The 18,903-nt window shown below is 46.9% G+C and overlaps 1 long non-coding RNA gene across 1 annotated transcript; it reads left to right on the top strand.

Annotated features, from left to right (window-relative positions):
* The first annotated feature begins 579 nt into the window (after positions 1-579).
* Positions 580-18,777, top strand: LOC146425617 (uncharacterized). The gene is made up of 3 exons (XR_014846481.1): positions 580-851; positions 7,032-8,003; positions 18,417-18,777. It is a non-coding gene; the product is annotated as an uncharacterized LOC146425617 (long non-coding RNA).
* The last annotated feature ends 126 nt before the right edge of the window (positions 18,778-18,903 follow it).

Below are 18,903 nucleotides of genomic sequence, written 5' to 3'. Positions count from 1 at the left end.
TTTGGGATGGAGATGGACCCCCCAATACCAAAAGACGGCCTTTTGCGGTCCTTCCTGGAGGATCTCTGGTGTGGCTCAGCGGTTAAGTGGAAACAACACCTGACCAGAACGCTCCTCAAGGGGGCTGCAGGCTACGGAGTCCCCAAAGTGTGGGAGACGGACATGGACTCTGGCTGAAGGTTGGGAGGAAACTGTGGAGAGAACTGGTGTTTGGGGACAAGAAAACCATTCGTTTGCATCGGACATGGCGGTCAGTCTGGGACGCGTTAAGGCAGCAGGAATTTTACACTGTAGACCTTAATGCTCCTCTCTGTCTAGACTCCTTGCTCTCAATTGGCAAGGACCACACCGAGAGACCCCCACTCTGGATCAACCCCACCTTAGTGGATGGGTCCCCCCAGCGCAAATATAATTCGCCAAACGACTATATTCTACCTATGTATCTGCACCCGAATGATCAGCTAGTGGAGATGCTGAAGAGGGAGGGGGACCGGGGGGACCACGAGGCGGCGGCGGTAGCGAGCCTTTGCCCCCGCGGAATGGCTCTCCCCCTCCCCCTCTGCCTGGGCCACTGGCGCGGCCCCCAGCCATGGCGCGGGCTGTACCAGTTGCAGCAACTGAGAGTGCGGAAGCTGCGTGCCCTGCCGCGGTGCGGCCAGGGCTGCAACAGACCCCCGTTCCGTCCACCCCAACTGTGGACTCAGAAATCCAGGCTGCTGGCTGGGCCACGCTGCAGACATGGGCCGTGCAGGAACCGGAACGAAATTCTCCGGCAGTGCGTGCTTCCAGCCAGAACGGCTCGATCGACATGGCGACCGCGGCACTGCCGGCGCGGACTCCCCGCGGACCAGGTATGCAGGATTCTGGGTCTCCGCCAGATTTGCCCCCTCTGTCTCGGCTTTTAATGGATTTATTGGCCGAAGTAGCCGGATTCCGCCAAGATCTGGTAGAGATCTGTTCATGGGGCATCCAGTGCTTGTCGCAAGGCCCCGGAAGGTGTCTGGGCTCCAAGCCGTGGGGACAGCGGAGGTGGTGGGGGGGGTGCGAAGGGGTCCGGGACAGGATACGCCGGTCCCTCTGACGGTTCTGGTGGCAGACGCAGCCTTGGCACAGCCGCTTTTGTGCCAATGCAGCAGGCAACTTTAACTGACGCTGTGCCAGTGAATCCGGCGGGGACGCCCGATGCCCCACCTGTATCGCCGCCATCATCATGCCCCTCCCCGAGCCCCATAGCTGTGCCATTTCTAGACACAAGGACTGCGTCTGGCCAGACCCCATCATTGCAGATAGCAAGCCCTACTCTGACGATTCATACAGCAAATTAGACAGGGTGTTTCCTCCTGGGCGAAAGGCTGCGGTGGCAGGGTGGCAAAAGAAGTGCTTGCTTCAGAGCAACCCTTGGACACTCCCAGATGGCGCGGAGACAGTACACCCACGGAACTCCCTGCATTACTGGGAGTCGGTAAAGCAGGGCACGCTGGACGTGGGACACTGGGAACTTATAGAGAGATTAGGGTTGCCAGAACCACTGGGGAAGCATAAAGGGAACCTGGTGGCTGCTACAGCAGATCAAAGTGATGCTAGCATCCCGCAAGGAGACATCCAGGCTTTTCCTGTGTTTAAGCCTGACCTGAATTCAGATCAGCAAAGCAGGCATGATGTCACTGCATGGAAAATGATAAAATATCTTTATTCAAAGATAGCTCAATTTGGCCTCTCTTCTCAACATGTTATGCAAATTATTAGAGTGATAAATACTGATCTGTTTGCTCCATTTGATATTACGCATTTGGCTCAAGTCTTGTTTCACCCCATGCAATATGCAGTTTTTAAGAACAACTGGAGAAGGATGGCTGAAAAACAGGAGAGGCAGAATATGCAATTGCCTCCCGAGGACCCTAGGCGCACGATTGGGGTTGATGTCCTTATGGGGAAAAATCGTTTCTCTAACCCCAACATCCAAGCTAATTGGGGTCCTCGGATCCTGGAGCAGGCTCAAAGGATCGGTATGGGAGCCATCACAAAAACCATGGAGATGGCTGCCACACAAACACAGTATTCGAAAATGCATCAGGGGCAATCTGAGCTTTTCTTGACCTTTGTAGAGAAGCTAGCAGCAGCCCTGGAAAAGCAGGTGAAAGATGATGCATTGAGACAGATATTGTGCAAGCAGTTGGCAAGAGACAATGCCAACAAGTAGTGTAGAAAAATCATAAATTCCCTACATGGGGAACCTACACTCACAGACAAAGTAGAAGCTTGCGCTAAGGTGGAGGCAGTGAGCCAAAAGAAATCCACCTTGGCTGCATTTCTATCGCCTGGTCAGGTACCCCCTGATCAGGGACAAAAAGAGCCCAAGGCTGGGAACAAATGGAAATGAGTCAAATCAAAGCAGAAGGGAAATTTGGGGACTGAGACTCCTCAGTGTAAGAGGTGTGATAGGCCAGGTCACTGTTCAGACTATTGCAGGTCTCAGTACCATGTAGATAGTCGACCCCTGTTGGGAAATGTGAAAAGAGATGCAAAAAGGGGGATTTGCCCCCCATTGTCGCTGTTGAACAGCTAGCAGAGTAAAAAACTCAGTTCTCAGTGGCAAGAAGGAAAGACCTTTATTGTTTTGATTTCATCATATATATAGAGTTTTCAAAAGTCACCCAGATTGGTCAGTTAGAAACCTCCCCCTAGGCCTGATTGGCCAGGCCTGCAGCGTCCAGATCTTGGGACACTGTTTTTAATAACAACATCCAAACTTTATCTTTATTTATAAAACACAAAAAGAATTCTCATGGGAAAGACCTGTGCTAGCCACACCCCATCACTACTGTTCCACCAGAACAGGGCGGCGGCACAGGCCTATCCAGTCAATGGGGAAACGGCACCCAAGGCCCAGCCTGGGTCGATGTCTACATCACAGCAACAGTCGTCCTAGAATCTGGTGATGCCCATAGGGTTCCCTTAGATGTGCATGGACCCCTAGATCAGGGATTCAGTGCGCTGCTTGTGGGGGGGCCTGATGCCACCCACCAAGGGATCCTTGTTCTCCCTGAAGTTATAGATGCTGATTTTACAGGCCAGATTCATGCTACGGTTTCTGCATCAAATTCCCCCGTCACTATCCCTGAAAAGACTCACATTGCTCAATTGTTGTCTTTTGAGTCTTCTGTTCCCAGGGTAGACCAGCAAGTTTGCAGAGGTAACAGCACTGAACTGCCATGACTTCCGCAGGTCTACTGGACTGCTGCCATCTCTAATCGGAGACCACAGATGACATGTACCCTCATCATGCTGAAAGCACGTCTGCACCAAATTCGGATCCAAGGTTTGATTGATACAGGTGCTGATGCAACGATTCTTTCCTCCTCTTCATGGCCTTCTTCGTGGCCTTTAGCCCCTGTGGGATCAGCTATCGCGGGGCTAGGAGGAACCACACAGAGCCGACTGAGTAAGCGACCTGTGTTGGTGAAGGACCCAGAGGGACACATGGCCTCAATTCGGCCCTTTGTCACTTCAGCTCCAATTAACCTCTGGGGACTGGACGTGTTGGCAGCTTGGGGGGCGCGAATCACGACAAATTTTTAATAGGGGTCACTGTGTGCAAGGGCGCACCGTATTCCACGCTGTCTCTGCGATGGCTGACCAAAACACTTATATGGGAACCACAGTGGCCCCTTCCAAAAGACAGATTAGTTGCCCTTTGTCAGCTGGTTCAGGAGCAACTGCAACAGGGACACATTGAGCCTCCTACCAGTCCCTGGAATACCCCTGTTTTCGTAATTAAGAAAAAATCGGGAAAATGGAGACTGTTGCAAGATCTCCGAAAAGTTAATGCAGTGATGGAAAGTATGGGGAGCATACAGCCTGGCATGCCCTCACCTACAATGATTCTCACAGAGTGGGAAATCTTGATCATTGATTTGAAGGATTGTTTTGTCACAATCCCTTTGCACCCCTATGACAGACCAAAATTTGCCTTTACTGTGCCTGCAATTAACAATGCTGAGCCTGTAAAGAGATTTCAATGGAAAGTGTTACCTCAGGGCATGAAGAATAGCCCGACTATCTATCAATGGTATGTCGCTCAGACCTTGTCCGGAATCTGCAAGCAGTTTCCCGAGGCACTCTGCTACCATTATATGGATGATATCCTGGTGGCAGCATCCACCCAGGATGAGTTGCAGAGATTACAGCCTCATCTGCTGGCTGCCCTGCATTCCTATGGGTTGCAAGTGGCTCCAGAGAAAGTTCAACAGCAGCCTCCTTGGAAATATTTAGGAGTCAAAATCTTGGATCAAACCATACAACATCAAGAGGTGCAGTTTTCAGACTCTGTTAAGACTCTAACTGATGCCTAAAAATTGCTGGGTATCATCAATTGGTTACGTCCTTATTTGGGACTAACCACTGGACAACTTTCCCTGCTGTTTAAAATTTTAAAGGGGGACTCTGATCTAAACTCACCTTGGCAATTGACTCCCGAGGCACGACGAGTGCTGAATGAAGTGCAGCAAGCTGTTTCTGCTCATCAGGTTTATCGAGTAGATCCCTCTACTGATATCACTGTTTTCATTACTGCTCCAGACCTCCATCCTACAGGTATCATTGGCCAGTGGAACAAACACTGGGATGATCCTTTGCATATCCTGGAATGGGTCTTTTTGCCCCATCAGCCAAAAAAGACAGTACCCACATTGTTCGAATTGATAGCTTGCCTGATAATTAAATGCCATTATCAGTGGCAATTGATGGCAGAGGATCCTGCAACGATTGTTGTTCCAGTATCACGGGACAGCTTTGAATGGAGCCTTGCTAATAGCACTCCTTTGCAAAGTGCACTGCAAAATTTCTCAGGGCAGATTGCTTACCATCTGTCCAGCTACAAATTGCTGCAGCTGGCAAATTCAATCAGATTCACGTTGTGGCCAAAGAACAGTCGGGTGCCAGTTCATGGACCCACTGTCTTCACGGACGGTTCTGGGAAAACAGGAAAGGCCATTGTTACCTGGAAGGAGGTATCTGAGTGGCAAGTGCTGAAAAGCCACAAGTCAGGCTCTGCTCAGTTGGTTGAACTGAAGGCAGTTGCCATGGCTTTTCAGCGGTTCTCTCAAGTGCCTTTGAATTTGGTCACTGACTCTGCTTATGTAGCAGACATAACCAAACATTTGGATTGTTCACTTCTAAAGGAAGTCAATAATGCGGCTCTGTTTTCACTATTGCAAACTTTGTGGAAGGCAATTCAAGTTCGAGTGCATCCATATTATATTTTGCACATTCAAAGCCACACCAAATTACCCGGTTTTATAACAGAAGGCAATGCCAGGGCTGACATGTTAGCCAACCCTGCGTGGGTGGCATCTCAGCCTGACAAAATTGCACAAGCCAAGTGTCTTGGTTTGAAAGACAGGTGTCTGCCAAGAGAGGTTGAACCCTCCCTTAGAACAGAGAATGTGATTTTTTTTTTCCCTCCCTCCGAATTATTTAATTTTGTAAATCAAGGGCTTTCCGGCAAAGGTATGGGAAAAAAGGAATATCAGTTCTTTACTAGTATCTATAAAACAAACAATTACAATAATAGCAAACCACAACTAGAACCAGAAAACCAAATAGCAGATAACTTGTGAGCTGCTGAGCCTTCTCCCGTGTGGTGTAATCACGGTTGCAAGCAGCAGGGGCGCTGTTGAGCTCCCGGCCGGGCAGGGCAGGTGCGATGACTCCCGAGCGGCTGCAGGTGGCGCTGTGGCGCAGGGTCAGGTCACCATCCGGCAGCCGCAATGGCGGACAGGCTGAGAAACACGCAGGGCAGCGAAAAAAAACAGCTCGGAGCAGCGAGAAAGCAGGGCAGCAGGGGCGGGCGCCGTCTCTCTCTCTCCCCGGCCAGCGAGGATTTCTGCAGTCACAGCAGATGCCGCGGTCTCATGCGGCAGAGGGCGGGGGCAGGCAGCAGAGGCCGCGGGACTCTCCCGGCAGCAGCCGCTAGGGAACACAGCCCAGGGGAAAACGTGCCCTTCCCCGTAGGGAGAAAGGTTGAATCAAAGCTCACCCAGCCAGGAGAAGAGAAAAAACAGGGCACAGTTGGATTCGCTCTGGTCCAAGGCGAAGAGCAGAAAAAGAGCACCCTCTCCTCTCAGCGTCCGAACCACGAGAGCAAGTTCCAAGGGCTGGCTCTACCCTTACCCTGCCCTGCCCAAAGCCCAGCTTTTGTCTTTTACAAAAGACTTGATCGCTCTAAACGTCTAACTATTTGTTGCTTAGTAACAGGAATGGGAAGAAATTCTCAACCCCCGACACCAAGGCATCGCACAATTTCTTTCATCAGAGTGCACATACCCTGCAGAAGCAGTTTCAATTAATGCCAACTGAGGCTCGTGACCTTGTCAGTGCCTGTGCTGACTGCCACGGACTTGCTGCACCTCTGCCACCAGGGGTAAACCCCAGAGTCCTAAAGGCCTTACAGCTCTGGCAGACAGATGTGACACACATCCCTGAATTTGGCCGATTCAAGTGTGTGCATGTGTCTATTGACACTTTCTCCTCAGCCATGTGGGCAACTGCTCATACTGGAGAAAAGAGTCATGATGCCATTGCCCATTGGAAATTAGCCTTCTTGATGCTGGGCGTGCCATCTACTGTGAAAACCAATAATGTTCCTGCCTACGCCTCGCAGAAGACGCTGTAGGTTTTACACCTATGGGGTGTAGACCATAAATTTGGTATTCTGCATTCTCCTACTGGCCAAGCCATTGTTGAACGCGCTCACGGTACTTTGAAGCGTGTTGTGGAACGACAAAAAGGGGGAATGCATGGGGAAATCCCACAGAGCCGATTGGAAAAAGCTTTGTACACAATCAATCACCTTACAGTGCCACCAAACTCGAATAATCCTGTGATTTTGAACCATTTTCTCTCATTGCAGTCATCAGGCGAGTTGCACTTGCCCTGGGCGAAGGTATGGGCACGGAACCTACTTACTAACACCTGGGAAGGCACTCATGAGCTTATTGCTTGGGGTCATGGCTATGCTTGCATTTCCACAGATACTGGGGTACGATGGCTGCCTGCAAAATGCGTCCATCCTGACCTGCGGCTCCAGAGACAGAACCAGCAACCTCAAAATGATAACCAGAATGCAGAACACCAACCGAGTGATCCTTCTTATGATGGCCAGGACACCGACCATCAGGCAGACAGTCCTTCCACAAGCAGAAACTGAAATTTAATGTTTTTATGGAGTCAGAAAGCAAGGACTTTGAAAGCATGTTTTAACTGATTTTGATAGATTTGTAATATAGAATTAAGTTTTATAGACGCATTGCCCAAGGTATTGCTGGAGAGTCTCTCTGTTTACCTTAAATCAGCATCTGGTTTGGGCTCTGTTGGGTGGCTGGCCACTGCTGGGCAGACCTTTTATCGGTATTTAATTTAGGCTCTGTTTGGTAACTGGCCACTACCAAGCAGATCCTTCATGCTGAATTTACAGACCATCACAAGCAATGCCTTTTGGTTCTTAAAAAAAAAGGGGGAGCTGTGGCAGCACAGATTCTTTCCCACAGGAATTTTCTCTTCTTCTTCTATGTTTTCTAAATAAAGTTTCATGTTATTGAAAGCAGCTTTTGGATACAGGCGCTCAAACGCCTGGGCCAATCAGTCCCTGGGGGGTGGATGAATGTTGGCCAATCCGAATAGCCCTCTCACATGTATATAAAATCTGTTAATTATTTAATAAATTTAGTCATTTTAGCACTCTGTCACGATTCGGGACTCTTTACTCTGCTATCGGTTCAGACAGCAACAAAGTAGAGTTTGGCATATCTCCACAAGAATTAAGGGGGAGCAAAGGCAGGTCGCAAGGAGGGACCAGGTGTATGGACTAGCATAAAAGACAGCTCTGGAATGACTGAATTCTGAAGATCTTCCCCAACGTGAGGTCACATTGATTGACGCAGAGGCAGAGGAACGCCTTCTGGACAGGACTCCCAGAGACACCAGACATCTGTGGACCCGTGGTGGTGGTTTTAGACCCCTTTTCTTCCCTTTTCTCCCTATCTTTCCCCAGTTCTCTCTCTCTCTTTCTATCGCAGGCCGCTTTATGGGCTAAATTAATAAAGTTCCTCTTTGGATTGAAATTTAACTCCCTTGACTTCTTGAATTATTTTTGCCTTAATTTCTTTTTGCCCTCCGAGATCATAGCTGGTATGAACCATCACGCGTCCACTTATAAGTGGACCGTGACATAAATTGGCGTCACGTACAGGATCCTGATAGAGGCTGAGGGGTAAAAGCCCTCCAAACTCATTTTTTGTGGACTCTATTGGGATTCCGGCTATCAGAACTTGAAGTGCAGAAAAGGGGAGTTAAATTTTTATTTTAGTGACACCTGAGAAAGGGTTAGAGTGGCCATTGGCAAGTGTCTAACTTTCTCAAGTGGATTTGAGCTGTTTTTTGGTTTTGTTGTATTGTTTTGAAGTTGTTTTGTGTCAGGATAGGGAAAATGATGACTGACAAACAGGAGAATGGAGATTCTCAGTTAGTTAAAGATAGAGATTTATTTTTTGCATTTTTGGCTAAATATGGTGCTCAACCCTGTCCTATTGGGGAAGATTGGGCTTGAGAGAATTGGAAAAATTTGCAGAGTATAGTAGATCGGATTTCTTTACTACAGAATGAGGCTAAGGTTAAGTTTTTACTACCAGGAAAAAACAAGGCAATAGTCTGCTCTCTTTTGGGTGCCAGCTTGGTTGCAGCCATTGAAGACCATCTTAGGCAGCGTAGTAATGAAGAAAAGATTATAGAATCCTTAGAAAACCTGGTGCGCTGTCACCAAACAACAATTTCCAATCTGGAAAAGGAATTAGAGTGCAAGGAAGAAGAAAACCATTCATTAAGGGTTGCTCTTGAAGTGAATCATATTATCAGTACCACTAATTCACAGAACACTAGTTCACAGGATATAGTATCATCGGGATCAATTAACCCAATGTATCCACAAAAGAAATTGGAACAATGAGAAAACTTGACAAAAATCCCCTTTATTTAAGACCCTTATTCAAAACTGAATTTTCTTATCTTAATGATGAAGATACAGACCCCCATATAACCACCAAGGAAACACCCAATTCTGCCACTGAACTAGCCAAGTTAAAAAGGGAATATGGGGGGTCTTATCAAAGAATCTGAAACACAATATGTGTGGCATGTGTCTTTAACTGGCGATGACCAAATTCAATTGAGTGAAAAGGAGGCTGAGGGTTATTGGGGCCATGAAATTTTCTTAACAACAAGCAATCGCCAAGCCCCATGGTCCTTGACTCAGCATGCTCCTTACTGGGCTGGAGGGTTAAACCCTCTGGATAGGGGAGACCCCTTGACAATAACAGGCACAGCTGGCCAATTACTAGAAAGGGTACACAAAGCTGCTTGCCTACAAATGATACATGAGAGAAAATTAATTCCTGGATGTGAATCACCAATGATGTTGCCTGTTAACCCTGAAATTATGACTCCCTTAATAAAGGGGCTCCCCAATTCACTCAAAGCCAAAGGGATAAGTCTCCAGAGGACCATAGCATCAATGGGTCCTGTGGAGAGATCAAAGATTTTTATGTGCAGAGGTGATAATAGCAGAAATACAGGCAGTACTGATACAGACTCTTATACAAATTCCTCCGACTCTTCACCACCAGCTCTGCTAGGTAACAGACCTCACCCTAGATCTAAAGTCTGGACATGGGGGGAGGTAGCACAAAAATTAATTGATTACAGTAGAAAATACTTTCTTGTAAACCTTTGGAAGAAATACTGAGGGGCATCCAGCAAGTAGGAGTTAAAAATGCATTGCCCTATTCCAGCAAAACTGCAGATGTTGCCAAGGAACAGTCACAACCTAAAATCCCTTTCTGTCCAACTTGATTGGTGGCAATTAGGACTTAAAAAAGGAATTCCTAAAGATTTAAAGGATAGTTTACCTTTAGATAAATTGAGCAAACTGGTAACCCAGTGGTGTGTGCCAAAACCACATTCCTTTTCCTCTGTGAAAGAAAGTGCACCCATCACAGCTTCTGCCCCCCCCTTTTGTGGACGGTGCAGACAAGACATCAAACCAAACTTTTTTTCTCCAGGACAGAGAAACTAGAATCTCCATTTCTTAGTGGTGGGCAGGGAAGTGGAGAATGGATTTATATGAAACAGCTCACTAAAACAGAAAAAGATGTGTTAATCACAGCTATTGTGAGATTTTATACCCGCAGTTTTAAGGATACTGAGAAAAGGTATACTACTTGGGAGAAAGGTTTGTTTGTAGCAATCCTGGCTTTCATTGAAGTAGATGCACAGATTGAGCATTATTATGCTGAGAAACGGAGGCTTGACAATCCAATATGAATTTACCACAAGCTTCAGTTTATTGATTTACAGCATACAGTTTTATAGTGTAGTTAACGAACTCATGCATATTCTGTAATCATACAATACTATTGGTTATATACTTCCACGCCCTAAGTTTGGCTACTTGCCTTAACATGTATCTATGTTTACCTATAGTGCCTGATTTCTGCATATTTGTTACCAATTAACGCATTCTAGACGGCCCCCACGACTCCTATGTTGCAGAAAGTCGTGGTGACCTTAGATCGCTGATTGGACGAAGGTATATAATTAATAGTTGGCTGAATATGGCTATTGTTAAGAAGCGGCTTGTTAAGAAGCAATCTATCTACATCTGTGTGTCCCTTCTCTAGAAGCCAGCTTTCCACAATTCCCCTGTTTTCTTTACGCGTTTGTGCAAGCCAAAGCTGATTCACTGTCTGTGATAATGATTTTTTCAAACATTGCAAAGCACAAGGTAGAATAACAGCTATGCCAACAAGGACAAGTAAAATCACTAATCCTACTTGTAAGATATAGCGAAGCCATCCTGTTATACCCCAGTCACCCCATGGAATTCCGAATAGGCCATCGTCCTTTTGCACTGTTATCTTTGCTGTATGCTCCTTAAGCCATTGAAGTTGTTTATGTATTGATTCACCATGATTGCTAAGGTTGAAACAACACATACCATCAAATTCATCACAGCCGTGCCCCTGAGCAAGCAGCAGAAAATCTATCGCAGCACGGTTCTGCAGTATGGAATGCCTTAAACTATCCATGTCTGCGGATAGCTTCTCTATTATTTCTGTAGTAACATTTGACTGCTTGCTTACCCAGCAGGCCAATCTCCCTATGGTTTTTAATGCATGTGCAGTGCCCACGTGTGGTAAAAGGGAAGCAAAAACCCGAGACGGTTTATTCCATAGGCCTACTTCATCATTGCAGTTTGCATCCAAAGTAAGACTGCGTCTCTTTCTGGACCGCATTAAATTGGCTGCAGTGGTTTTATTCATGGCAAGTAAAGTGAGTTTGCCCAAATAACATGGTCCCCCATAAGCACCTTTCAGAACTCCCTGCCATGCACGGTCTCCACAAATGAGAAATACACCTGATGGAAGGGCAAGGGCACTTTTATTGGCCCAAATTTGTATATAACCACTGCCCCGGCCATAACTTCCATGTGGACCACATTGGGCAGAGATGTTAGCATATTCTGCCGTATGGGGAGTCAACCAGGTGCTGTTAGGAATCACTATGGGGCTACCAAAAGTTATGCAGCCTGTTTCATTGCCACTTGCATTAAGAGCTCGGCTCCCCAAGAGATCCAACTCCTGAGGATCCCATGGCAATGAGGTATTAAGACTCGACAACAAGAGAGCAGTACAATGGCTAACATTGGCAGCTCGTGAGCAGTTGTTAGTTGAAAACCGTGCAAAGCTAGTATTATCAAAGCCTGGGATACCAAGTAAGCATGTGCGAAAAGGGTTAGTGGCTGATGCAAGCGCAAGGCAAAAAGCACTAGTACGTGTCTGATTTGCCCAGGTGACCCACAAATTTTTCCTGGGCTCAATTGAATGGAGAGGATTATTGGCATTTGCATCGGTAGCATCTGCCAGAACAACCCCTAACATGCACAGTATGCGCAGGAGCAAAACGCCTTTTAGTGCGTTCCCATTCATGTTCTCTGATAACCCAATACTTTGGGATCCTTTCTAGAGCCCGATCGGTGCACACTGCTCTCAAAATTTGAGACCCAGAGTTTGATGTTGCCCAATTTACTGCATCTTGGGCCTCCCAACGTAACCAGGCTATAAATTTTTGCTCTTCAGATTCAAATAATTGCAAACCTTGCCAATCAGGCAGCCCTGTAAATGCGGCTAAAGCTTGTTGCAGCCTGTTATGTGCAAAGTCAATTCGAGTTATGTGTGTATTAATGCAAGCCAAACAACAAGTATTATACACTTCTTGATGGACCCACCACCGTTTCTTACAAATACCACACTTAATAAGTAACCATGCCTGACACCACAGCTTAGCACAATTTCTACAAGGATATCTATTCAGGTAAGGGCCTACAGAGCCTAATCTATTTATAATATCTCTTAATTCTAATAAAGTTTGCCAACGCTCGACTGGAACCCCAGCTCGCCGCAAGATAGGATCAAGAGCACAATGTAGAAGCCGGATCAGTTGTGGTGTTTCATCGATCGGCGGTATCGGGGGCACCTGTAGCCGTGCCAGGTTGATCAAGTGCAGGCTTCACCCAGCGGCTAGGAACCCAAAGGGGGCTTGTGGAGGAAGATACACAAAAATAACCTCTGCCAGAATATATGACCTCTACTGGACCCTCCCAGATGCCTGTTTTGGGGTCCTTATATAGGACCTTCATGCGTGGTACCGATGGCTGTGCCACTCCCTTGTGATGAATTAAGATAGGTGGTAAATCCTGATCTCCAAATATACACAGATGATTTAGTACAAACAGGGTTTTAGAAAGCCTTTCTCTACTATCTGAGACCTCCTTATGTTTTGCCAGGTAACCCTTTATTGTTGCATTTGCTCGTTCTACCATTGCCTGCCCCGTTGGGGAGTGAGGAATTCCTGTAGTATGTTTTATATCCCAAAGTTGCATGTATTTTTTCACCAAGGCACTACAATAAGCTGGTCCATTGTCTGTTTTGATAGCTTTGGGTTTGCCCAATACGGCAAAGCAACTAGTAAGGTGCCTTATAACATCCCGGGCTCTTTCGCCGGGCTGTAATGTTGCCCATATCATGTGGCTGTATGTGTCAATGCAAACATGGACATATTTTAATCTACCAAATTCAGGGAAATGTGTTACATCCATCTGCCATAACTCATTAGCTTGTAACCCCTTGGGGTTCACTCCCATACCCAAACCAACACCCTGGTTATGAAAACTACAAATAGGGCAGGCCCGCACTATGGCCCTGGCTTCTGCAGTGGAATTCCAAAACCCTTATGGAGACCCCTTGCATTTTGATGAAAGTTCATATGTGCGTGGCGGGCCCTCTCAAAGGAAGATACTGGAGCTTCCGCCACCGCTACCAATCGGTCCGCTCTGGCATTGCCTTCTCCAAGGCCCTCTGCCCACTGATGACTTCTTATATGCAACACGGCATATGGGTCAGTCCTTTGGCCAATGGTGCGTTTAAGCACCATCAATAGTTCCGCAAGTCGGCGTTTTTACACATCCTTAACCATTGCTTCCTCAATTCTGTTAGCAATGTCTGCGACATAGAGAGAATCTGTGACGATGTTAACAGGTTGGTCTATCCAGTTGGTAAAGACCCAGACCACTGCTGATAGTTCCAAGGTTTGTAAAGAGTCCTCCGATGTTGCAGGAATAATTTTGTGTCGCCATTGCTTCTCCTCCATCCACGTCGCAGCAGCTTTACGGGAGCGTTTGCCAGCATCTGTATAAACAGTCACTGCTCCTGAAAGCGGAGAGGATGACCGCAATGGCTTTATTAGCCATCGGTGATTAGACATCCATGCCAGCGTAGAAGGCTGGAGAGGTCGGATACTGATGAGGGTTCCCTCTTCCAGCAACGCTGCCTGAAGATCCATAGAATTTTGTAAGTACCAGTTCAGGTCATCCAGCTTCAGTGGTACCTGTATTTCCCCTGGCGATGTTCCTTGGATCTCCCTTATCCTTTGGCGGCCATGTTTGATAAGATTTGCCATTGTAATTATGTTTTCCTGAATCGTTTTTCGTGGTTGAAGGGGTGGTGCTAACCATTCCAGCACCAAAACATTGTAATCCTCATTTGTGGTGGGGGTATTTTCCCCCGTTTTCTTTTTATGCTGAGTGATGGCACCCAAAAGGTATTGAGGGCCAGTTAGCACAGTGATATTTAGTGGCACATCAAGTAGACGATGCGATGTATGATTTTGTACAACACGTTCTGAGATAGTCCAGATCGCCACCTGCTGTGCTGTAGAGAGGGTGACTTTTGTAGCTGGCTCAGTGCCTTTCAGTAGAGGCCGCAGGACATTTAACAGTTCATTAGGAATACCAATGACCGGACGAAGCCATTGTAAGTCACCCATCAGTTTCTGAGCATCATGTAGGGTTTGGATGTTTGTGTGAATTTGCAGTTTTTGAGGACGAACCTGATGGTCTGTTATTGTCCATCCCAAATATCGCCATGGTGATGTGTTCTGTACCTTTTCAGGGGCGATTGTAAGGCCCTGAGCACGCAAGTGATTAGTCAGGGTATGTAACTGATCTGCAGTAAAAGGTGTGCTCTGTGCCAGTAATATATCATCCATGTAGTGATAGATGATTACTTCTGGCCAGGCCATCCAAAGAGGCCTGAGAGCAGCATCCACATAGAGTTGACAAAGTGTCGGTGAGTTCCGCATTCCCTGTGGTAATACAGTCCATTCAAAACGCTGTGCTGGTGCCTCATGGTTAATTGAGGGCAGCGTAAAAGCAAAACGCTGCATGTCATCTGGATGTAGTTCAATGGTGAAAAAACAGTCCTTTAAGTCCACAACAAGTAGAAACCATTCATCTGGTAGCATGCTGGGATTGGGGAGCCCTGGTTGTAAAGTTCCCATAGGTTGCATCTGTTCATTTACAGCACGCAGATCATGGAGCAGTCTATATTTTCCAGATTTTTTCTTTATAAAAAAAATTGGAGTATTCCATGGGCTAGTAGATAAACGCAAGTGTCCCTGTTGGAATTGTTCTTGTATCAAGGAGTGTGCTTGTTCCAGACTTTCCTTTTTCAGAGGCCATTGCTCCATCCATATAGGTTCATTTGTAATCCAGGTGAGACGGATGGGGAAAGTCCATGCAATGGCCCCCTCTAGAAATGCGATTCCGATGTTAATACAACTCCCATTTGGGCCAAAACATCACGGCCTACTAAAGCATTTACTCCTGGGGGAAGTGGTAACAACTGTACCACACAGTCCACAACTTTGTCATCGATGGTAATTTTTAAACGTGGTGACCGACGAGCCATGGTGATACCTCCTACACCAGAAACAGTAGCTCCAGATGCATATGCTGGCCAGTGAGCAGGCCATTTGTTTTCATCCACTACCGTGACATCAGCTCCAGTATCCAAAAGTGCTGATAATTGTATCCGTTGGCCAGAATATTCCAAAGATATCCGTTTTTGTGGACGTTGCTTCAAATCCACTGTTAGCATAACCGCAGGGCCTGTGGAGCCAAAACCTCCTGTTCCTCGATGAGGCCGATCAGATGGACTTTGAGCAACTGTGGTATAGGGATCACTTGAGCAATTTTAGATCCAGCAGGAATATGAATAGGTGGATGAAATGTCCGAGCCATAATGTCAATTGTACCCTGAAAATCAGCATCGATTAATCCAGTTAAAATGTCCAGTCCTTTCATGGTTGCAGATGAACGCCCGATCAAAAGAGCACCCATATGCTGTCCTCTGATTACAATTGGTCCTGTTGGACAGGTGCTACTATTTGTGTCATAGTCCCTTTTGCGCTCCGATTCCCGTTTCCCTGGGATCTCCGACAAGCTGCAGAGTTGTGTGACGTAGACTGGCACTGAGAACACCACACTGCTCCAGCAGGGCAGTTTTGCTGTAAGTGCCCTGGCTGTCCACAGCGAAAACAATGGAGCTTTGTTTTTCGAATTGCTGGAAGTGGCCTTGGCTGCCGGAGGGGTGTGAGTGCGCCGAGGACTTGATTTTGAGAGCATTCTGCCTGCGCTTTTAATCCCTCCCCCAGCTCCTTGATAGCATTGATTAACCTAGCTTGACTGCCTATAAGGAACTGTGAAGCTTTCTCTAAAAGGTCCTCTATGGACCAATTCTCTGGCATGGTCATGATAAGATTTCTGACTGTTCCATTTCCATTTTGCAATACACACTGCTTTAACGTAGCCCCTTGCATGCATTCTGCCATTCCTGCTGTTTTCACTGCTGCAGCTATCTTATCTATAAAAGACCCCAGTGGCTCATCCCACCCCTGCTTGATGGACATATATGACGGGACGCCTCCGGGGGCTTTTATTTTATCCAGAGCATTCCGAGCTAAATCCATAGACTCTCCAATCTTGTTTGGTCCCAAGAGTGCCTGATCCTCACTTCTTAGATAAGGACCTAACCCCATCAATTCATTTAGAGTGACTCCATGCAGCGGGTCACCTGGTGCGCGCTGCACAGCCACCGACTCCTGGCAGCATGCCTGCCAATGAGCATTAAATAGCAGAGACTGATGTTGAGTAAGTATTAATTGTGCAATGCCCTTGATATCGTTGGGGAGCAGAAGTCCTGATCCCCAGATATAATCTAGCATTTCTCTAGTAGGCTCTCCCTGAATTCCGAATTCACTCACGGTAGCTCGCAACTGAAATAAGATTTTCCAGTTTAGGGTTAAAATAGAAGCAGTGAGCCCTCCCTGCTCTCCTGGGCTGTAAATCACTGGGAACGCCCCCAACATCTCAGTCGCAGCTTCCACGTCACCCTCCTGACCCGCCTGTGAGGTAAATAGCCTCCAATAAATTTCATGCTGACACGCAGCCCCCAAACCGGCACCACCGGGACTGGCCAGACCCCCGGTAGGCGGAAGTTCGGGGCTCCCCAAACTGGGTGACTGAAAAACCGAGTTCTGAGATATCGGAGCGGAGCGCTGCTCAGGGTCAGGAGCCGGAGGGGCGGACGGGTGCGGCGCCGCCCCTCCCCCGCCGCATATCGGGGCAGACGCCAGAGGGACGAATGGATGCGGCGCCGCTCCTCCCCCGCCGCGTATCGGGGCAGACGCCTCCATTAACGGATGGGAGGGGGGAATATGCACTGTGTTTGTTAAAGGTGGCAGTGACCACAATCGCTCGTTACCTTGCCCTGAGGTAGACGGGGGAGGTGGACTCAGCCGCTCAGAAGCAGCCCTAGCCGCCCTCTGTTCTGCCTGATACTGATACAGAGCCTTACGAGCTATCTTCCACACTTTGCATAGTTTTTCTCCAACCTTATCATCTTCAAGAATAGCATCCCACAACTTATCTCCTACTCTCTGCCATTCGTCACAATCAAAAATGCTGTTAGGGTCAATAAAACAACCTTTAGCCAACCCCCATGCTGTCAACGCCACTAAATCACTCTTTATATCCTTACCCTTAATCCCCCGCTTTTCTAAAAAGCAATAAAACACATCAAAAGTGGCTTGTCTCTCCATGGCGCACTCACTTTTTTCACCCTCCGAGATCTTCCGGCCACTTTTCCTCTCTGGTGCGAGATTTTCACCTCACAAGTCCAGCAGTGTCCAGATCCCGTCCTGATAACGGTCGTCCTGTACGTGCGCTCACTGCTTTGACCCTCCGGGGTGTTTCGGAGCCAGATGCCTTGTCAGCCGTGGCTACATCGCTCTCAGATGGATCCAGCCAAAAGGGGAGCGAGACCCTTGGACGTCGGGGTCACCATTATGCTGAGAAACGGAGGCTTGACAATCCAATATGAATTTACCACAAGCTTCAGTTTATTGATTTACAGCATACAGTTTTATAGTGTAGTTAACTAACTCATGCATATTCTGTAATCATACAATACTATTGGTTATATACTTCCACGCCCTAAGTTTGGCTACTTGCCTTAACATGTATCTATGTTTACCTATAGTGCCTGATTTCTGCATATTTGTTACCAATTAACGCATTCTAGACGGCCCCCACGACTCCTATGTTGCAGAAAGTCGTGGTGACCTTAGATCGCTGATTGGACGAAGGTATCTAATTAATAGTTGGCTGAATATGGCTATTGTTAAGAAGCGGCTTGTTAATAAGCAATCTATCTACATCTGCGTGTCCCTTCTCTAGAAGCCAGCTTTCCACATTATTACAATGTGTTTTCTGTAACAGAAGGAGCCTCTAAGAACCTTTCTATCCAAGAAACTGAGAGTCTGGATGTCAGCCAAGATAAACCTGCCTCAGTCATCCAGGTGGCCCCTCCTTTTTCCCAACATCAAACAGTAAATGCCTGGTTTATTGTTCCATCATTTTAATTCCTTTTTGCCTGAAAAGGGCAAGTTTTCTATTTTTGTTTTTGCAGGAGAACTCCGTGGGACTTTAAGAATTTCTAGAGAAGAAATATTAATATAAAATTGAAGACTTAAATCTGAAAATGGCCTACAAAATTTTGATTAGGTTGCTCATACTTTTCTGCATTATACCTTCTACCTGTAACCAAAATAATAATGAATGGCCTTGGTCTCAAGCCCTTATAGGATATTCTAGCTCTTTTGGAAATTATCCCAACAATAGCTGTCCAAATTTGGCTGTAGTCGTAATGCATGATGACGAAGTTTACCATTCATCTGAGTGGGTCTGGGATAAGAATGAGTGGGTTAGAACCCCACCCGGTATCATTGATGAAAAAATTCAAGTGGGATGCAGAAAAGTGGAACCTGGTTTTCAATACTGTCTTGGTTTGAAAGACAGGTGTCTGCCAAGAGAGGTTGAACCCTCCCTAGAACAGAGAATGTGATTTTTTTCCCTCCCTCCGAATTATTTAATTTTGAAAAATCAAGGGCTTTCAG

This window comes from Lichenostomus cassidix, chromosome W (genome assembly GCF_008360975.1).
Source record: "Lichenostomus cassidix isolate B80296 chromosome W, HeHo_3.0, whole genome shotgun sequence".
In the NCBI taxonomy this organism is placed as follows: Eukaryota; Metazoa; Chordata; class Aves; order Passeriformes; family Meliphagidae; genus Lichenostomus; species Lichenostomus cassidix.
The sequence above is the reverse complement of the archived record's forward strand: the minus strand, read 5'-3'. Positions and strand labels throughout refer to the sequence as shown.